General features: G+C 35.6%; 1 protein-coding gene across 2 annotated transcripts in view; it reads left to right on the forward strand.

Annotated features, from left to right (window-relative positions):
• Window positions 1-23,519, forward strand: part of LOC118189526 (uncharacterized) — a 1,222,747-nt gene that overhangs the window by 55,184 nt on the left and 1,144,044 nt on the right. The window lies entirely within an intron of this gene.

Below are 23,519 nucleotides of genomic sequence, written 5' to 3' on the forward strand. Positions count from 1 at the left end.
CTAAATGGTACAATTATTCCAGTTGCGCCCGAAGTAAAATTTTTAGGAGTGACGTTCGATCAGAAATTGACTTTCCTTCCTCATGTTTTAAACCTGAGAAAGAAGTGTTTAAAAACATTAAATATTTTAAAAGTGTTGGCAAACACCTCCTGGGGTGCAGAACGTTCCACTATGCTTCCCATTTACAGAGCCCTTGTTCGCTCTAGACTGGACTATGGCTCAGTTGTTTATGGATTCGCTCGGTCATCAGTTTTGTTAAAATTCGATCCTGTTCACCATCAAGCTCTGCGGATTTGTTCAGGAGCTTTCAGGACTTCTGCTGTCCAGAGCCTGTATGTTGACTCTAACGAACCATCACTTTATCTGAGGCGTGAGCAATTGTCCCTTTTGCAATATTTTAATATTCTGTCACAACCTGAACATCCCAATAAGCTGTGCTTACTTGATAATGTATGTAACACTTTATTTGAAACACGTCCATCCTGTGTTCCTACCTTTCCTTTAAGACTTCGCCCTATCATTGAGAAAGATTCCCTCTCTGATATGCGACCCCAAGCATTACAGAACTTTGAAATCCCACCTTGGGAAAATTCACGGATTCAGCTTCTTGATGTTTTCAAACATCACGTGAAGGCAAGCACTAACGAGATCGTTTACAGACAACTCTTTGCTGAGCACAGGCAGAAATATAGCAGTTATTATCGTATATACACAGATGGATCAAAGTCAAATGATCATGTCGGGATGGCTTTTGTATTTGAAAATTACATAGAGGGCAGATGCCTGCACCATGCTTTCTCAGTCCTAACATCTGAACTAACTGCAATATATTATGGTCTTTTGTACATCTCAAAGCTCTGCCACAAAAAGTTCATAGTTTACACAGACTCGTATAGTGCTCTTAAATCCTTGGAAGCTTTTCCCAACACTCAGAATCCTGTGGTAGTGGATGTTCTCAAAAATTAATATAAATTTAACGATTCGAGGTTATGAAGTCCTGTACTGCTGGGCTCCTGGACATGCTGGAATAAATGGAAATGAGCTTGCAGATATCGCAGCCAAATCTGCTGTTGAACTGTCCAGTCGCCTTATCCCTTTTAGAAATATCTGAAGTGTCATCAAGGAAAAGGTCCGAAAAAAATGGCAGCAAATTTGGGATGTTCAGCATCACAACAAGTTGAGAAACGTCAAGCCTAGAATTGAGCATTGGGATTTTGCTGGAAATCGTAAGGAGGACGTTCTTTTGACTCGCCTCAGAATTGGTCACACTAGAGTCACACATAACTATCTTCTCAAAGCTGAAAATGAGCCTGTTTGTTTTAATTGTAATGTTTGTTTATCTGCTCGTCATATTTTAATTGAGTGTCCATGTTTTAATAGTCTTCGCCACAAATATTTTAATAGCTGTGACTTACCTCTCGACCGTTTAATTGGAAGAGAGGTGCCAGAGTTGCCAACTCTCCCGATTTAAGCGGGAGACTCCCGCTTTTCGACCGCTCTCCCGCCAACCCGATTTACAATATATTTCTCCCGACTTTTTCTTATTCTTAAAATTTCTCACGACTTTTATGCAACTTGGCTTAATACTTTGTTATATGAATAAAAACAAAGTGCTTTTGGATGTCTGAAAGCAATTGAATTATTCTACATTATATCTAAAACAAAACCTTGCTAATCAGATAGCTTCTGCTTTGTGAGTGAGAGCATTATACGTATCCAGAAACGTCGTTCTCCAGTTCTCCAATGGGCTTCGAGCTCCACTGCGTGTCAGCTGGCATATATTAGCCAATGAGGACAAAGTAAGTTGTTATTTGGACGTGCTTTAGTTATTTCTTTCATTTTGTCCAGAGTTGTGTGAGTACACGTGCCTTAGGGAAATAGTTTTAGAAATTATCATCTTTTGTTACGTCTGCGAGAAAGTGAAATACTCGTGTACGTTTCAAAAATCGTACACAGTTGACTTTCATTCCATTATTTCCTCAAAGAAATGTAATAAATTTGCGATGTGTACCGCCCGTCGTTGCGATTTTTCGATTTCGCATGGTGGAAGGGCGGATGTTCTCAAACATGTACGTACGCAAAAACACAAGGATAACATGAGTTGTTTTTAAAAAAACGGAAAATTAAATTTTTCTTCGGAAACAAAGGACCAAAAAGTTATTAATGCAGAGTGTCTGTTCTCTGCCTTTTTACTGGAGCACATCCTGCCACTGAATGCATCGGATCACGCTGCAGCTTTATTTAGAAAAATGTTTCCCGATAGTGAAATCGCTAAAAAATACTCAAGGTGCAAGAATCAAAACAGGTGCAATTGTTAAAGAAATGGGTTTGAAAAATAAATCTTCAGTTATTGATAGCATTAAAACAGCTCCTTTCTGCCTCTCTACGGATGGAAGTAATAATACCGATTCAAAACTGTATCCAATTGTTGTTTCTTTTTTTGATCCAGAGTCTTCAAAAATTGAGTACAGTTTACTTTATGTTCCGACTTTAGAAGGACATTTGACAGGCTTTAATATAGCACAGCTAATTATTAAAACTTTAAAAGAAAATGCAGGCCCTCTGGATAATTGCTTAGCCCTTGGTGCCGATAATGCGCCAGTATTGGTAGGCTTGGAAGACTGGTGTTGCAGGCATCTTAAGAAAAGGAAAATTCAGATTATGAGGTGCACCTGTCACCTCTTAAATTTAGCAGCTGAAAAAGGGGCAGCTTCTTTACCCATAAATGTGGATGAACACATCGTTGATATTTATTATTATCTTGAAAGGAGTTCTAAAAGGAAGGAAAAATTGAAACAATCCATCCAAGTCTTCATTCAAGTTTTCTAATTGTAACAGCTGCATAACAGCATTTTACAATTAGAAAACTTGGATGAAGTTATAAAATCAGCTAGGATTGACACCCAGTGGAGTTTAATTGGAAAAGTGAAAGGTGCTGATGGAACTGTAAAATATAGTGAACTGTCTAGAATTGTGTTACCATCTTGACAGTTCCCTATAGTAATGCAGAGTGTGAGAGGATTCTCAGTGTTGTTGCGAAAACGAGGACTAAATTTAGATCTAATATTAGTGATGACACATTCGAAAAACTTTTATTAGCGAAAACAGGCCTACGTGGCAATTGCTGTGAACAAAATTATGAAGTTTCTTTCTTAAAGAAAGCAAAATCTGCCACTGTTTATAACATTTGTACGAAAACTAAAGTGTCTTTTTTTTTTTTTTCCCTTAAACGATGCAAGTAATAAAGATGTTTTTAATGTGTAAGGTATTTTTTTGTTGCTTGCATTTAAGAATTAGTTACTATTTAAAGTTAATTCATTATTAAAAACTATATTTTTATCATTTAAGAAGTCTTTAACATTGTGAAAAATCTCCTGATTTCTTAAAAAAATCTCCTGATTTTTGAGTGTCATAGGTTGGCAAGTATGGAGGTCAATTGTAATTTATTTTATTATTTAAAAGCGATTGGCTTTTATTACCTAATGTAATTTGTTTTGAAGACTGTGTCTTGAATTTTAATATGTGCTTTTAACTTGTGTTTATATGACTTCATCCTCTGGATTTGGTACATTTATCTACTTGTTTTTATTTATTGAATTTTAATGACATCAATTGTAATCATCCCATTTTGTGTTTGGCGCGTCATAATCATCTCTGGTTTTTGCGCCTTACAATACAGACTTTACTATGCTTGAATTAAGGAGAGCTTTGTTGCAGACACATAGGTCTTGTCCGGGTCTGGATGGCGTGTATTATGAAATGCTAAAGCATCTGTCCTGTAAGTCACTGACTGCTCTTCTCACACTTTACAATTTGTGGAGTGTGGAAGGAGCATACTTTTCCCAGTGCATGGAGGAGAGCTGTTGTAATTCCGTTTGCGAAGCCAGAAAAGATCCAAGAAATCCCTCCAACTATCGGCCAATTGCCCTTACGAGTTGCGTATGCAAGCTGTTTGAAAAAATGGTAAACAGCCTAGTCTACTTCTTGGAAAAGAATAATATTATATCGTCTTATCAAAGCGGTTTTCGAAAGGGGAGAACTACCGTAGATAATATGCTGCTCTTAGAGACATCCATTCGAAAAGCTTATGTAAGAAGGAGTCACCTTGTTTCGGTATTTTTTGACATTGAGAAAGCTTATGATAAGGCATGGAGATACGGTATACTTCAGGATCTTCACGAGAGTGGCTTGCACGGCAACCTACCAATTTTCATTCAGAATTTCTTCAACACTAGAACTTTTCAGGTAAGGATTGGCTTTGTTTTGTCGGATATTTTTGAACAGGAAGAGTGTGTGCCTCAAGGCTTTGTGCTTAGTGTAACTCCGTTCAGCCTAAAAATAAATTCTGTATTAAAACAACTTCCTCCCACCACTTCAGAATCTTTATATGTTGATGATCTACAAATTAGCTGTCGAGGTGCGGATATAAGACATGTAGAGAGGCAGCTGCAGATCGCTTTGAACAGGATCCAGGAATGGGCAAAAAGACAAGGATTTACGTTTTCAAAACAGAAGACTGTGCGCGTGCATTTTTGTAGAAAGCGAGGTCTCCATCCTGAGCCTGAATTATACCTTAATGGGTCTGTGATTTCAGTTGCATCTGAAGTAAAATTTTTAGGGGTGATGTTCGATCGAAAATTGACTTTCCTTCCTCATATCGTAAACTTTTAAAGAAAAAAGTGTACAAAAATTTTTAATATTTTAAAAGTTCTGGCGAACACCTCCTGGGGTGCAGAGCGTTGCTCTATGCTTCGCATTTACAGTGCTCTTGTTCGCTCTAGACTAGACTACGGCTCAGCTGTTTAAGGATCCGCTCGGTCTTCAGTGTTGTTAAAACTGTTCATTATCAGGATCTGCGGATTTGTTCTGGAGCCTTCGGGACGTCTTCTGTCCAGAGCCTTTATGTTGACTGTTACGAACCATCACTCCGTTTGAGGTGTGAGGAGTTGTCTCTTTTACAGTATTTTAATATTTTATCTCAACCTGACCATCCTTATAAACCGTGTTTACTTGATAATAGCTGTGACCTTTTATTTGAGGCACGTCCATCCTGTGTGCCTTCTTTTTCTGTCAGAGTTCGTCCCCTTTGTTGAAAAATTGTTGAAAAATTGTTGTCCCCTCGTTGAAAAATTCTCTCTGTTTGATATGTCCCCACAAGCAGTACAGCATTTTGAAATCGCACCTTGGGAAATGCACAAATCCAGTTTCTTGATATTTTCCTCAGTTACGTCAAAACAACTGCTAATGAGAGCGTCTACAGACAAATTTTTGCTGAGCACAGGCATAGTTACAGGAGTTATGTTTCCATATATACGGAGGGATCAAAGTCAGCTTCCATGTTGGGATGACATTTATAATTGATGACCACATGGAAGGCAGACGTTTACACGACGCTTCCTCTGTCTTAACCTCCGAACTGACTGCCATATATTATGCGCTTTTGTACATCTCAACGCTGCACCATGGAAAATTCATTGTATATCAGACTCCTACAGTGCATTGAGAGCTTTAGAATCCTTTTCTAGCACTGAGAATCCTGTGATAGTGGATGTTCTCAAGTTGAATATTAAATTGACAAGTTATGGTTATGAAATTCTGTACTGCTGGGTCCCTGGACATACAGGAATAAAGGGCAATGAGCTGGCGGACATCACAGCTATTGAAATGTCCGGCCGCCTCATCCCTTTTAGAGATATCCGTTGTGTCATCAAAGAGAAGATCAGAAAGAAATGGCAGCAACTTTGGGACATTCAACTTCATAACTAGTTGAGAAGGGTGAAGTCTAATATAGAGCATTGGGATACTACTAGCAATCGCAGGGAGGAAGTTCTTTTGACTCGCCTTAGAATTGGTCACACTAGAGTGACACATAACTACCTTCTCTACCAGAGCTGAGAACGAGCCTGTTTGTGCAAATTGTGATGTTTGTATTTCAGTGCATCACATTTTAATTGAATGTCCATATTTTAATAGTCTTCGTGAGAAGTATTTTAATAGCTGTGACCTGCCTCTCGACCGTTTAATCGGAAGAGAGGTCGATATCAATTTGTTTCACTACCTGAAAGAAACAGTTTTCTATTATTTAATTTGATTTTTGTCTTGAGATTTTATGTTAGAATTTTAATGAATCAAATGTTTTATGACTTTATACCTCATTATCTGAAAAATAATCAGTATTTTCATCCCACCATTTCATTATCTTTTTACTTGCCTCTGTTTTAAAAGTGTGCTGTTGTCTTTAGACTTATTTTCTTTATATAAAAAATCTATAATTTATATGTTTAAAAACGAATCCTGTGTCTGGCGCATATGGCCTGTAGAGATTTGCGCCATAAGTCTACTACCACCACCACCACCTCCACTCACCAAATACGTGCGATATCTGCCAGTCATAAATTTATAGTGAGAGTTTGTTCGTTTGCACCCACTGCGGTGCGTAACTGGAATGCCGAATTTAGCTCGTTCATGACCATCAAAAGGTTTAATAAATTTTTTAAAAATATTTTATCCAAAGGTGAATAATAATGAATAATAAATGAATAATAATTTTTTTATTTACATGTGATGTATTTTTAATATTTGCTTTTATTAGTCCAAAGGGTCAATTTGCCCAGAAGAATTCGTTTTCGATGTTAATTTGCGTTGATTCACTACAAGCGTTATTTCACTTTTCAAATTGTTGCCACCAAATGTTATCACCCTGTATTATACTTAAAGAAAATAATGAAGAATCTACCTAAATGTATGTATGTATTTTTCTCGCATTGTGATAAAACAACAGTACCTAGAATTTTGAATAACGTAATTCTCCTGCGAATATAGCATCTGGAAGCCGAAATTTGGAATTTGTTTGATTATCAATTTCATATTTTAATTTAAACTTTTACGAACTTCGTAAAACATAATTCGTTACGTAAAACTTTTACGAATTTTGGTTAACAAACTCAAGGATTTCAAAGCGAGCAGTAGCAACGTTGTACAGAAAAAACATTTTTATCTCCAGCGCGCGAGACTGTGTTCCGGAAATTCTAAAGAGACGCTCATTTTAAAATTACAGTAAGATCCCGCTTAACGCGGTGGATCCGTTCCATCAAAGTAGAGCGTAATGCGAAACAGCGCTAAACGAGGCTATCTTAACATGTAAATAATGGAATTAGGGGAAGATGGATAGAAAATTGGTTAGGTATTAAATTTAATAATGTTTTTTAATAAAAATAAAACCAAACATTTATTTCTTACAAAAATAAAAATAATATAAACGAATATATTTATAAAAACAAATAAAATTCTAAGCCAGTCAGATCAGTCAGTCTATTCTGTGTTTCCAATTTTCTGCCTTTTTGCCAAGAAGGCTTTATGATAGATTGGCTTAATGGCATATTGCGTTCAATTTCGTTGTTAGTCCATATAGACAGTCGTTTTTCCACTTCCTCTATAATGTTTTTTCTAGAACGGGTAATTCTAGTTGCAGAACTTGACGTAGTTGCAGTTGCCGATGGCAGTATTTTTTCTTTATTCTTAAGAATTATCCTTATTGTTGAAGTTGCCAAATTCAGTGCAGCACTAATTTGAGATTGACGTTCACCAGAATCTAATCTTTAATCACTTGCTTTTTAGTTTCCAGTGAAATGCTTTTTCTGGTTGCTTTCTTTTCTTGTTTTTTATTATCACCCATGATAAAAACTAAAGATCATAATATTTGTCGCTGTATTAATCGTTATAGTATTATGTAAATTTATACTTACAATAATGTTAACAGATGTTTCAAATGATAAAAATGCTTCCGTACAGCACCTCACCGCACCAAACAAGAAACATAACTTCAAAGTTTCGGATATGTTATTTGGAAACCTACCGCTGCGCACAATTTCGAGGAATCCCCGTAGTTCATGCTGCGAGCAATTTCGGGGAATCCCGAGGTTGAAATAAAAGAGCGCTAAACCGAAACAGCGCTAAACGAAACAGCGTTAAGCGGGGTCTTACTGTAATTTGCAATATTGCTGTTGAAATGAATTTTATGGTTTAAGTGCGAAGAAGATATTTAATAAATAAAGGTAACACACAAAATGTTTAAAAAACGCCCCTTTGGACATAATTAAAAAAACAAAAAACAAAAAAAAATCTGAAACTTGTCAGATTTTTTTTTGGAAATTTTTAATGTTAAGTAAGTTTTTCGCTTTCTTATGATTTATTCATAGGTAAAAGGAATTCGAGATTCGAAATATTCGAGAACCTTTTAAGATTCAGATTCGGATTCGAAAATTTATATTCACCCCAGATTTAGTTTTTACAGCTTGCGCATCTTCCCTCGTTCTCTGGTAGAAAGGGAAGTAAGCAATTATAATCGCTTTACTAACTAATTATTAGAACCTTTTTCAGGAGAAAAGGGGATTGCTTTTTGAAATACTTGCAATAAGTATTATTTGTCTAAATACATTTCGTTACCCTCAAAAAGATAGCTATTACTTGAATTTTCGAATTTTTTATGCTATAACCAAGAAATATACTCTCGCTCAGCTGTTGGTTAAAAGGGCATAGGTATAACAATGGAATGTAATAAAGCAGCTGATTTAGTATATTTTCGTTAGAATGGTTGGTTGGGAAACGTTTCCTCCTGTTGACATCCCATTTGTAAAAAGAAAAGGACCTGGTGGCAGGGTCTAAACCCGGAAGTGTCTTTGATATATCCTCCTGCCAAAACAATAGATTACATTTTCTTTCCTCTTCTATAAATTTAGTTAACATTTGTTTAGGTCTTTGGATTTCACCTGTTTCCTTTTTTGATCCCCCTTTTCTCTTTTTCATCTGAAATTATTTTTATTTCTTATTTTTTAAAATCGTAAAGCTGCTTCATCCATTCAGTTGAATCATCTTCCTCATTCCAGCGGGGGGAAAAACTCCCCTTCTGCTCGGAATTATTTCAGTTTCTCAGTTTTATGAGTTTGGGGAAGTATAAGACCGAATTTTTTATATTTTAATAGGCAACTATTTATTCATAATTTGTTTGAAAATTCTGTTATGAAATTTTGACAATTATTCATTGTTTTTTTGAACATTTTTTTATTACGTTAGTTTTAAGTTAAATTATTTCTTTTTCTTCTTGCCTCGTTACGATACTCGTTAAAACCAGAAAGTTACAACCAGAAAGTTATAACAAGTGAATGATAGGTGGCGTAGTGTAAAAGAAATATTTATCTTTAACCAAGAGCTTATTTGAAATTGCATGCATGCCTTGTTGCCGTTCTGTCTACGTAAGTCGCCTTCAGGTATTTTAGAGGAGATATCGAGAGTTATTGGTTCTGCTTGGTAAATTACTATATTATCCGATATATAAAACGCGCTTAAAAAAAAATCGTGTCAAAAAACTGGATGGCGTCTTATAAAACGGTGGCATAGCGGCGAATGAAACCAGGGGTGGCGACGCATAAGGTGCGTGCATATTAAACACTTAGAATGCCCAAGATCTTCGCGCTCACTTGTTTCTTTGGAAGGGAAAAAAAAATAATTCCATTTGAGATTCACAATAATTTCTCCCCCCCCCTCATTCATTAAACGAACGAAATAGTTTGAAGAATTCAAATGATATCGTTTCTAGTTCCTAACTAAGAAGCTTCTTCCCTGAGTGTATACTAAGTCACCTTTAACCTACAGATAATTTTAGGACAAGACTGTCTGCAACAAAGGTGAGCTGTTACAAGGCATTTGGGAAACTGCGTCTTATCTTATTGTGTTCTTTAGGAAATACATAGATGAGGTCCAGCTAATGGTTGGCAATTCTGACACTGATAAGAAGTTATATATTGAATAAACTTTGATTTCAATAGCTTTATATAATGTTTTTCTCCTATTAAACTGTATCCTGCAGGCTAATAATAACCAGTCTTGTCAACCAAATAATTCATAATTTTTTTTCAGTTTTCGGGTCTCAAAATCAAGGTGCATCTCATACAAGGGGAACTACGGTATTTAAGTAGTTCCCCTTGTATGAGATCCAACTCCTGTGAGTTGCATCAGATCTGACCCAGGTATTCGTAGGTTTGAGGTTCAAAGGACATAAATAATGGGAATTACAGCACCAAGACAAGTCGCCTTGTTTTTAGCTTTCGTTATCATTTTGCGTTTTGTAAAACACTGATTTAACTTTGCATTTGAGTTGTAGATTATGCTAATAGTTAAAAAACATTAGGAGCAATAATTCGCTGAATGTTCTAGTAATCTTACACTAAAAAATATCATCGGTAAAGTTGAAGCACTCATTTACACAACTGAGTTTTAAAACAGAGGATTGCCTCGTGCTCACATTTTACTCTCTTTAAATAAGCTAGATAAAGTTGTTAACGCTACCGATATTAATAAAGTTTCATCAGCGGAGATTTCTAACATTTAAACACATCTTACGTTACATGAATATGTTTCAATAAAAATGTTAAAAAAAAAAAAATCTTAAATGTTTCAGATTTTAAATTACGTCCAAAGGGGCGTTTTTTAACATTTTGTGTGTTACCTTTCTTTATTAAATATCATGTTCCTCGCACTTAAACCATAAGATCCAGTGCAACAGCAATATCGCAAAATAGTTTTAAAACGAGCATATCTTTAGAATTTCCGATACAGAGACTCACGCGCTGGAGATAAAAATGTTTTTTCTGCACAACGTTGCCATTGCTCGCTTTGAAATCCTTGAGTTTGTTAATCAAAAATTCGTCAAAGTTTTAAAAAATAGGAAATCGATCATAAAACAAATTTCAAATTTCAAATTTGGTCTTCCACATGCTCATATTCGTTGGAGGATTACGTTATTCAAAATTCGATGACTCTATGTACCGTTGTTTTATCACAATACGAGAAATATACATACATTTATGCAGATTTTTCATTATTTAATTTCTTCAAATATAATGCAGGACTCTAACATTTTGTGGCAACAGTTTGAAAAGTGAACCGACATTTATGAGTCCGACGCAAAATGCAAAAACGAAACTAATAGTCCTTCGGGATTCAAATCCCTTTGGACTAAAAATACGAAGCATGTATTCTTTATTTCATTTTTAATTTTTTTTGTATTACTATTTTATTTAAATTTTATATAATTTGAAAAAGATAGGAAAATTAACTGTATAGCCTCAGCGAAACTTAAACGGTATAGCAATTAAAAAAAAAAAAAAAAAAAAAAAACTAGGAAATGTCATAAAACCGTGTTATTGTTTTTTAAATGTAGCTTAGCCAAGCTATACCTCATTTTTTCTATTGTTCGTATTTTTCAAATAAAAATTAATGCATAATGACATATTTGTACACTCTTCTCGCAGCTGACGTAATAGAACGAAATTTAAAAAAAATATGTATATGCAGTGATTATAGAGGTATACAGTTTGACAAAAGGACCTCAATAGCATTCAAACTTAAAAATTTAATGAATTACGCCCACTTGGCGACCACTACTTACTATAAAAGGCTGTATCACTTTTCAAATTGTTGCCACCAAATATTATCGTCCTGTACTATTTTTAAAGAAATTAAATAATTAAGAACCTGCATGAATATATGTATGTTTCTCGCCTTGTGAGAAAAATACGGTACTTAACAGACGTCAAATTTTGAATAACGGAGTCATGCACCCGAACATGGACACCTAGAATTTTGAATTTCGAATCTGTTTTATTATCCATTTCATATTTTGCCCAACTTTAAACGAACTTTTGATTGACAAACTCAAGATTTCAAGTAACACTGCATCTGGAATTCTAAACATATGATGCTATTAAAATATTTGTAATTTTTCTGTTGTAATTTTGTATTTGTGTGTGATGTAAGTGCGGAGAAAACGGTGCTTTAATAATAAAACTTTTAAAAGGGGGGGCAAAAAAGGGGGTGGAGGTCAGCAGGAGTGAGTGCAATAGTAGATTGGTAGACTGCGAGCTCAGAAGCGTATGAAGAACCTTAGCAAACCCTTCTGGGCAATTGTTAAAATATGAAACCTTTCAGATTTTTCATGTTTTTTCCTTTAAAGTACCATTCTTCTGTGCCAGAAATTTACACCTGAAACCGGCTTATCAATGATTCAGTAGCATACGCCTTTAAACATTATAGCTTATCCCTGCATGAAAAATGTTAGCTTAAAATCACCAGTGACAGATAAAGCTTTTATCTCATTGGCTGTTGTGATTTTGCCCACGGGCGCTGTAACGTCTCCGAGCTTTGTTTAGTCAGGGCGTCCGTACCTTTTTTTTAACTTCACTCTTTCAAACTGGGTGGCCCTCTTTAACTATTTCCTTTGAATATTTGCATTTCTAACAGCTGGAAAGAAAAACGCTTACTTTCTTTTTAAACACTATTTACAAGTCGCAGTTTGTCTTTAGACTTGCATAGTGTTTGCAAGAGAAATTGTTTGTAGAGACGGTTCTTCCAATCAGTTTTATATGAGACAGCTCTTATTCAAGCCAACATCGAGTCATACGACCAGACTAGTGTATTTTATCTAAAATAAATTAAAGATAATTCAGACATAGTCTGGATTGAGTCTAAGACTCATGGCAAAGAGAGTGGTCAGATTTGAAAGACATTGTTGCGAGGCTTGTGAGGCTAGGCTTTATATTGTGTATTTTCTTACCGAAGTATATTGCTGGACGCATTGAAATTAGAGACGATACTATTCATTGGAAGATGCTATTGGTATGTAGCTTTATTGAAAAGGTCCTGGGACACTTGTCAATTTTCTTTCCATCTTCCCCAAATTAATCATAACATTTAAAGCAGAGTTTCTGCCCTTCTGGAAAGTCGTGGAAAATCATGGAAATGAAAGTTCGTCAAGGAAAAGGTAAACTTTTCTCATGATGTCTGGGAAAATCTCAAAAAGTTGGGAAAGTTCAAAAAGAGGGCACGATTCTTTCAAATTATGAAAAGCTCATGTTTAATATTAGTAACTTATAAACAAAAATTTTGAGGCTTAAAAAGCAAGAAAGAACACAGTCGCCGTAATTATTGTTTTCTTGCATTAAGTATTTTATCGAGGCTGAATTTCAATGGGAATTCTATAAAATAATGCTGGTATTTAAAATCCGTAAAATATTTTGAATTTCTTATAAAATGATCTTCACGGTGATATACTGTTTATCATGTTGGAAGTACTTTTTTAAAACCCTAAAGGTACTATTAGGTTCGAAATGGGATAACATAATAATAAAAAAAAATGAAACATTTGTGTAGCATTATCAAGTAAAATATTTCTATTTCACGTGGACCATCTCTATTGATAGTCTGTACACCATATTAAACTTAAAAGGAGCCCTTTTGAGCGACCATTAAAATGTTAAATTTTCAAATTTTTTTCTTTTTTTAAAAAATTCATAGTTTTCTTTTTTTTTTTTTAATTATTCAAATCACTAGGTGCATGTGTTTTGCAGGACATTGCCCTAAGCTACTCGTATATATTCTCTGTTTTTGATATTGAGAATATCTTTTTTTATCATAGCAATTTGATTTGTACGTGACCTATTTTATAAGAATTAAATTTAGAATTTGTTCCGTCATCCAATTTTTATTATTATTATTATTATTATTATTATTTTGTTTCCTCCCAGTAGTAGTGACGCGTTTCAGAACCGTGATCGAATAAAAATTAAAATTTCACCACTGAAATTTGTATAGTCATGCTTTTGTAATCATTTCTCAGAAAGTCTGTAAAAATGTAAATTTCATATTGTTTACTAGTAAACAATTTGTAAAGCTTAACGTTTAGTTTCTGACCAGTAATTTTATGTTAAATCCTTAATAGTAATGTAGTAGTAAGAGTGTATTATTACTATGTTGGGCTTAGTACTTGCGTCGCTTTTAAAGGAGAAACTTCAAAACATTTCATTTCTTTATTTATTACATTTTGTTTCATATTGTTTTGTTGACAACTCTGCTTACTGAGTGAGAAAAGCCTTTGAAAATATGCAGTAGCATTTTAAGATTCTCACGAGAAATAGAAGGAACGATCTTATCGACTCGAAATTGCGTGATGCGTTGAGCATGAGAGGACACGAGATCAACTGTGATGCGTTGAGGCAATATGCAAGTAATATGAGCTAGTAGCACTTCCTGGAAGCAATATTAAAGGTTAGACCAGAGACCCGCTGTTATGCATCGGAATTCTGTTTGTTCATCGTTGTCGAAGATTACAGCATCCATAGTATCAGGATTTCTACTTTGAGTGCAAAAAAACTGGGGCGTATAGAGATTGTGAATTATCCATCCAAGTTTCTGAAACTCGTATTGGAAGAAATGCAGGAATATTGTTGCGAATAATCTTATATGTGGATCGAAAAGAGGCGAACTAAACCAACACGAAGAATCTCGCCCGATCATTGAGGAAGAGGATAGTCTTGTGCACATGACTATTGCAGATCATACAGACACATCACCAACTTGTAACAGTAATTAGTGTCTGAACAGTAATTAGTGTCCTTGTGTAGAACAGTAATTAGTGTCCTTGTGTTGAACAGTATTTAGTGTCCTTGTGTTGAACAGTAATTAGTGTCCTTATGTTGAACAGTAATTAGTATCCTTGTGTTGAACAGTATTTAGTGTCCTTGTGTTGAACAGTAATTAGTGTCCTTATGTTGAACAGTAATTAGTATCCTTGTGTTGAACAGTATTTAGTGTCCTTGCGTTGAACAGTAATTAGTGTCAGTACACCTTGCACAAAAAAGGAGCGGCAGTTCTATATCTCCCTTTCTGCTGGGCTGATTGACGAAATTTAACTTGCGTTTTTCATGTCTCGAAAGCGCGACTTAGGATGTATATTAGATTTAGATAGCATTGTTCTAAGATAGGTATTCTGACAGAAAATTGGACTTTTCCTGAAAAGGACGTTTCCTTATATATATATATATATATTTCGATTCTTCAACTCGTCACTTTTTGTAAAAATTGCACGAGTAGTGGGGCTTTTAAAAAACTGGTTCCCAAAATTTTAGCTCCTCGGTGTTAATTGAATGTGGTATGTATTTATTAATATTCCTTTTTTTATTAAACATACTTGAGTCTTCTGTTCACATTTCGAAATTTAGGTTCAAGGCAAATTAAGTTCGCAGATTTTTTTCTGATTTATTTTTATTTTTAGTAGTTTTTATAAATTTTTCGAAAAAAGTTTTGTATCATAATCTATAAAACTATGATGGTAAACATCACCTTAAAGTAGATGTATTTCTAAGCACACCTGTAAAAAAATTACAGGTTTTTATTCAAAATTTCCGAAGATATGCGTGAATTGATATAGTGGCGCGTTTTGAAATTTGGCATATTTGTTATTAGCGATAATGATGCCAAATGTGGTTTACGCACTTAGTTGAAATCATTCGAAAGAATGAACTTTGCACCTTTTTTTCCGCCCGTGCACAATGAAAGGGGAAGGAAAATAGGATTCTATAAATTAAGAATTTTTCCAAGTGAATTATTCTTGGCGAAAACTGGAAAAAAAAAAAAAAGTGCGTCTGAATTTCTCTGTAAGTTTCTCACCAAATTTTACAAAATTTATAATTATAGGCATAATTTTATTATGATAACTGGTGAAATTTAAATATGGAAAACAATGGGTATGTCACTTCAGAAAAAGTCCGATTTCGTGTCAAAAATACCGTTGTTAAAACGGTGCTATACGTAAAGGTAATATATATCCTAATTCGCAGTTTTGAGACATGAAAAACGCAAGTTAAATTTCGTCAGTCTGGTCAATAGAACGGGAGATATAGAACTGTGCCCCCCGTCTCTCTTTTTTTTTTAATTCAGAGAGAGCCCACCAGCGGCCGAGCGGTAAAGTCGCTGAACACTGGTAGTTCGGTCCGAGGTTCCAATCCCACGAACGGGCTGGCTGCATGGGTGTTTTCGCTGTTTTCCTCATGTGTAACGTGTACACGAACCAGTTCCCTTAGAAAGACCTCCACGAAGGCATCGTAAATAGAGCGATAAATGACATGATGTAGTCTTTACAAGCGAACACCACATCTATGTTTGAAGGTGCTATGACAGTAGAATGTGCAAAACCTGCATGATATATCGCCATACCAGTATGCCTCTAAGGTTATACAATCTATTGCTTTCCTTTGTCTTAAAAGACCTGTCTGGCGCTATTTAACAATGCAGTGATGCGCGTCAGCATGTGGTATTCAATGACCAACAATTTTTGTATGTCCTAACTTCTTGGCCTTCATATTCAAAAGATTTTTCATCTAATGAACACATCTGGTCTGTGATTGATGCATCATATGTCTTCATGACATCCGTCATGACAGCGATTGACACATTATGCATCATTCTTGACTACGATGAATGAAATTAGGCAATGTATCAAAACCGCACTTTTAATGACGAGCAATGTATAACAGATTTCTTTGGAAATTAAATACGAACAAGCTTACTTTTTCGTGATTTTGGTGCCTTAAATATTGATCCTGAAAACTCTTATGATGCTGCCTGTGAAGGCTAGGAACTTTATGTAGTTATTTAAATGCAGTAGGGATATAAATAAGTTTAACCTAAAAATCTGAGAAAATGTTTCTTGTATACAATTGATTCTTAATACAATTTTTTTTTTTGTGTTTTTAGCTTTATTATTAAGCATAGTTTTCTTCGCACTTACGTCACATAAAACTGAAGAGAAAAGTCACAAAATATTTAAAAACAGCATACTGTTACGAATTTTGTACTTGGATAGGTAATTTTAGTAGAATTATAACTAAAATTGTTTTATTTCTTTATCTTTATATTCTTTCTTTTCTGATTAACATTAAAAATCTAAAGAAAAGCTATGCCCGAAAAGTAAGAATGCAGAGGTAAGTGCATTTAATATTTAGTAAATGGGTCTTTCGATAATTTGGTGAGATATCGCCAAGCTGACGACGGTTTTAGGAACTTATTTCATTGCCAAATTTGGCGAGAAATAACCAATAGCCAAATTTGGCGACCATTTGGCGACGTACATGGACCGGTCATTTTGGTCCGGTCTCTATATCACCGTAATATGTGTTAAAATTGTAATTGACCACTATGTTAGCTGTAACCGTAATTCCAGCCTCGTATTGCTTTCCAGTAATTTCGAGAAGCAGAAAGTACTAGAAATATCTCGGTGGCCGGTTGTGTAGGATCTGTGTGCGTACAATCTATTGCAAACCCGTGCTCACGCAACAATATCTTTAAAATTCCTGATTAGAAAGTTAATATTTCTTTATATTCGCTTCTGCAAACTAGCCACTGGAGCGCTCAGCCGCCTAAAGGAGCTATCAGGGAAAAAGTATATAATAATTTTAATGAGTCCAACCAGTGTCATGTTATAAAAATATTTCATATTTCTAATTTGACATCTCATGATTTAAATGTTCTTTTTTGTTTAAATCAATCAAATTAAAATGTAGTAAAAATATTTTTAAGAACTGCGTTTACAGCTTTTCAGTCACTTTACCTCAGTAACAGAAAGATTATAATATTGCTACGAAATGTCCAGGCGCGGTAAAATGGCTTCCCCGCAAAGCAGGTTTAGGGTTGCCATAACATGGCAAAGGAAGGCGGGTTTGCCGTATTTGGCGAGAAATCGCCAAATTGGCGATATGCCATGGACGGTTGGAGAACCTTCTGGAACGAAATCTTACCGGTTTAGCCCAGAATGTTCTCGACCGCAAGCCGAAAGCTACTATATAAACCCTGCTAGTCCGCAGTGCGAGTTAGTGTGCGTCGTCTAGAGTGCGAGGTAACGTCTCGAGTTAGTTCGTGCGGAGTCGGTCGAGTTGACAGCCGGGCAGCGAGTGCTGAGTGGGTCTTCAAGTGCATCAAAACTCATCGTATTGCGGTTAGTGCGTCGTCGAGAGAGCGTGTTGAGCTCCGGGAACGACTGAACCGAAGACAAAGAACGTCTGTGTAACGAAGGAAAGGGCCCATAGACATAATGTAAACCAATTTGTCTTCTACGCCGCTAGAAAGAAGAGGAAAAATTTGTCAAGAGATTTGGCGACGGAACGTGTTGGCGAGAATTTTCCCCTCTGTGATGTACCGGACCTGGCCGAGATTTTCTTCCTCCGCGACGTGTACATGAAATTGAGGAACACGGGTTAAGATGAATAAGGAAATTAGGTGAAGTTTCACTTTCACTGGCTGCTGAATTTGCATTATCCATATCGCAGTTTGATGCCATTTTATATCCGTCAATATGGAGAGAAAAAATGAAGTCACACAGCTTAAAACTATTGATAAACGTGACCGTCAAACCTGTTCCAACTTCGACATCAGCTTCGAGCTTTGGCGCTTTCTTGGCGACAGATATTTCACGTATGCGCAGCTGTTTCCTTTTCCGAAGGGAGCCACTCCTGCTGCTGCGAAGTTTTCCTTCTTAACAATACGTATTCTTTGCCGAAGAGTCGGGAATCTGTGCTTTGTGTGTCGTCGAGTACATCGCGAGTTGCAGCGTGGAGAGTTTCGAGAGTACGTGGAGTTCCGAGAACGACCAAGAAGAGTCGGGAGCTGTATTCTGGTGCTTTGCAGTGAAGCTGTCTCCACCGTTATAGTCTGATAACCTGAAGGCCGTGTCGCTGATGGTCCCAGCGAGTTTATAGTCGATCTTCGACTACTGTAAACGTAATATTCGAGGTGTCTTGAATAATATTGGCCAATAAAGTGGGTTTCGATACTTCATCAAGAAGTATTGTCATTATTCACTCCAAATCTGCACGAACGCCGTACGAACGTGAAGTGAAGGAAGAAAATAACGTAATAATATTATTAAATTAATATATATATTAATTATACAGCGTAAGTTAAATATCTTGCGCTTTACTGAATGACAACATGCTGGGATACGGGTAGATAGTAAGTATTTTATTTGAGGCAGTGGTAACTCATTGCTTTCAAATAGCCGCATTGGTAGATGTAAACTGAAAGATTAATATCTTACATTTTACCGAATGGCAACAGTATGGAGCGCTCGAGATAAAAATATTTTATTTCGAACAATGCTGCTACTTCTCGCTTTCAAATCGCTGAGTTTGTTGAACAAATTATAATGAAATTCAAATGAAACAAAATGAAATTCGTTAAATTTGTACAAAATATGAAATATATCAAAAACATGATCGGAATTCAAAATGAGAATTCCGGCATAAGTGGAAGACTTCGTATATCGGGGCTCTAATTGCCGTCGATTTCCCACAGTCGGAGAAACATACATACTTACATACATATTCTTCAGTTTTTTTTAATAAAAAATATATCACGATAAGATTGCCTGGCACAAATTTGAAAAGGGATTGTGACACAAAAATGACACGGACAAAAAGTTATAACGTATCTTTTCCACCTTCTTAGCATGCCTTCGTGGTGTAGCGGTTAGCACGCTCGGCGCGTATTCGAGAGGTCCGTGGTTCGAGTCCTGGTGAGGGCATTGCTCATTTTTCACGATTCCTGCTTCGAAACAACCTAATGTCTCGACGATTTGAGTTTCGAAACTAGTAGCACTTCTAATGCTAGAAACTGCAAGAAGTATATTTCATCGAAAATATCCCATTTTGACCTCTTTCAAATGCAATTTAACGATGTATTTCCGTGATATCTGTACGTAAGGACAGAATAAAACACTCTTTTCCTCCAAAAAAATTATAAAACTGCTTTAAAATGAATTCTGAAGAGAAATTTTCGTGGCGTCTGTACGAACGTATGTACATACTTACGTATCTCGCATAACTGAAAAACGAGTAGCCTCAGAACGTTGAAATTTTGCATATAAGACTGCTATAACATGTAGATGTGCACCTCGTATTTTGGTTGCAGTCGGCCGCACCAAACGTATATAAATATATTTATATATATAATCCACTCTGTTACCCGGCTCAGTGATCTCAGTTTCTTTACTCTTATATGTTTGTAAATTGTACATTTTTTGCTTTAAAAATGATTGAATTATGTTATTTTTATCATCCGGTTAAGGTTTTTATGCCTTTAGTAAATCTGTATGCAATGTTTTTAGAATTATCAACAATTTTAAATTAGTTTAAGTGCCGCTAAGCCTTTTTTATGATGGCGGCCACTGATTGTTTACATTTGAAACAGCAAACTAGTGGATTTGTTGCCAATCTAGAGAAACTTAGCTTCGCAACAACAAGGATAATGCCTTCATTTATTATTGCCAATTAAATCATGCTTAATCCTTTCTGGAATTTTTTCGAGGAAATAAGTCTTTGAGATTTACTACGTAATTTTTAATATAGATATTTTGAGTTTTTATGTATTTTTACCTTGTCGCGAAGTGAGAACTGAATTAATTGAATGAGAAATACTCAATCGTCTGTGCAAAACTGTTTCTTTTTTGTTTTGTTTGCTTAATTTCTTTTATACATCTTTCTAGCTTTATTATAGTATTTGAATACAACACGTGGCAACGATTAGATAATTCTATTCTTTAAATGGTATAAATTTTGTGCATTATAATATGAACGAAATATAATACTGTTAAGTGAATCTAGCGCCAGAGTGTCGCTATGGTAAACAAATACTAGAGTGAATTTTAAAGAATGCATTTATTCTATTGTGGTTTATGCGCTGTCGGCGAAGTAGATTTAATTCAATCCAATAAGTTTAAATGAAATGCAAGAAAAAATGCGTATAATTTAATATTCCGTACAAGGAAGTCATGTGGTGTACACATCAGATTTTTTTATTATGTACAGGCTTATACAAAAAGACTGACCCCAGCAATGTATCAGTTCCATATATATCAGGTGGAAAGAAGAATCTCTTAAGTTTTAGAATGCTTTTAATTTTTTTTTTTTTTTTTTCCGGAATGTTATATAGCCTTAAAGGTACTCGCTCTGCGTTGAATCAGTTACGGTGCACCCAACGAAATATTTCCGTAATTTACATGTGGATTCACATTAGATCTCACATAATGTGATATTTTCTCTTTGGGGTTAAGTTAAAAGTTTTGTTATTCATGCCATATTTTCCTGTATGGTTTCAAAACCCGCATTATTTTCGTTGTAGAGATACTAATTACACTAATGGGCAAAACTTAAGCAAGTTTTCTGATTTTTGACCGTAATTCTGCAAAAAAATCAACTGCGAGACATGAAATTCATAGTTCAAAGGCAAAATGTATTTCTTAAAGGGTGAGAAAAGTATAAAAAAAGTATATCTGCTTAAGGGGGGGGATACAAAATTTTCTACGCTGTTTGTGATATTGAATCAGCTCAGAGAACCGATTAAAACTATTTCCTGTAATCTACAGGAAATAGTAACCTGCATAACGAGCGCCGTTGAAGAACAGATTAACGTTTTCGTAGTTTTCCCCATATGTAAAGTGTATATGAGCCAGTTTCGTTTAGAAAGTCAGGTAGATAACCCTCCAGTGCTTTGCCATAAGCAAAGAAACTTGAACTTCAAAACTAAATTCACAAATTGCCTATGAGATTTATCTGATACTTGATTATCTTTGCGTGATTTTTCTGATCAGTCTGAACTCTGGTAATTCATCTTGGGTTCTTTTCCCGATGAATGGCCTAGTCGCGTGAGAATTTTGTGTTTTTTCTCCATATTTAACGTGAGTATGAGCCTGTTTTCTGTACCATCCTTTCTAAAGCAGGTATCCCATATGTGCATTGTCATAATCAATCAAGTCCATGTACAGTACCATTAGAAATCAAATATATCTATGATATTCATTCAAGGAAACTCAATTTTAAAATAAATTATCTTCTGTGTTGTCGAAAGTAGAACAACGCTACTAGAAAGTATGCCTTTGTTTTTCAGTTTAGTTGTAGAGACATTAGGATTTTTTGGAAGCAAGAGAGATGAAAAATTAGCAACCGTCTTCGCCGGGAATCGAACCACGGACCTCTGGAATACCGGCCCAGCGTGCAGAACCACTACACCACGAAGGCACGCTAGGAAGGCGGGAGAAAATTCCGGATATGTCTATATTACCACTGTATAATTTTGATACAGCTGTGTATGCAACAGAATTATAAATCTGCGTTAACCAAAATTAAGCATTTAAATATATTTAATGTTTTGAAAGAATTATTAGTTTTGTAGAGTCATTAGGATTTTTGATGCTGGAAGTGTGAAAAATGTGCAGTACCCTCGCCGGGATTTGAGCCGTGGACCTCTCGAATACGCGTCAAATATACTTCCATTTTACACCACAAAGGCATGCAGAAAGTAGGAATAAACTACCTTATAGGTTCTGCGCAGAGAACTTATGTTTTCGAGGCTCATCACTTTCACGAAGTTCGGTCATCTGTTGGCCATTGAATGATACTAACAGCTCCCGTGGAGTTGATTTAAACAAGTGGTGATATAAAGGAGACTGCTTATGCCAACAAAACAAAACGAACACATTGTAAATAACGGGAAAATAAACAGAATTAGAAATAAAAGAATTTCAGTTATAAATAGCTTTAACCCTTTGCGACACAGTGTGCCCGGTCTAGACATAGCTAAAAATTTCCTTCTGTACTCACAGAAAAATTGAATGAAAAAGGATTTATAGGTTACTCTGAACCTTCTTTATTTATAGTAGATGGCAGCTCAACACAAACCAGTCCATATATTTTAGCCATGTTTCGTTTTTTAAGACCCTCATTTTTCAAAGAAATCTTCCAGATTTTTTTTAGGGTATAAAAGGAATTGTTTGAAAAGAAATGTCTATGTTATTTTTTTTTGATGTGTTTATCTCATTATTCTATATTAGTTTTGAATTTTTACTTTGAAATCTTGCCTAAAATCAAACGGCGAACCCTAGGTGTGCCCAGACGGGCTCACCGATGGACTAGGACAACTTGATTCTTGAGTCAAATTGTGATTCTTGAGGAATCTAGGACAACTTGAGTCTGTATTCTTTGTTTCTCCGCATCTCATCGGTCAGTTCATTGACAACAATGCTCGTTTCTGCACTCTTTTCGAAGCTCTATTCAATCAGTTTGCCACTTTGGGCACACCCACAGAATTAACCTTTTGAAGTTGGGGCTTTGGTAGCAGTAAAAGCTACCAAAGGACGGGATAACCCTCCAGTGCTTTGCCATAAGCAAAGAAACTTGAACTTCAAAACTAAATTCACAAATTGCCTATGAGCCGAATGCTTTTTCCCCCTTTAAGAAATCACCTCCTATTTGCGACAAAGATTCTTGTGTGTAGTTTAATGGATTCTCAGAGGGATGCATCTATGTCGCAAAAGGAAGACCTTTGAAAGAGATAAGTGGTTGAAACCCCAGGGACTTCAAATTTGACATTTCACCCCACTTTTCAGCCTGGAAAATGGGGGGAAAAGACATGGCCACTAAAACGTACAACCCCGTCTTTTCAAAGAGAGGACTCTATTGCCACTATAATGGCCATCCCGTCTTCAAAAAGTTAAAACGATAAGTGCTAGCTTTACAAAATTTTACTTGTGCACTCCTCTAGGCCTAATTAGACTGCCTACCTTTTTTTTTTTTTTAAATCTAAACTCCGACTTTAAAAGGTAGTGTGCCGGAAAGGGTTAAAGAGCAATGACAAGAGAA

The sequence above is a fragment of the Stegodyphus dumicola genome, chromosome 5, assembly GCF_044657685.1.
Source record: "Stegodyphus dumicola isolate Sdum_Otavi_A_Nest chromosome 5, ASM4465768v1".
Lineage (NCBI taxonomy): Eukaryota > Metazoa > Arthropoda > Arachnida > Araneae > Eresidae > Stegodyphus > Stegodyphus dumicola.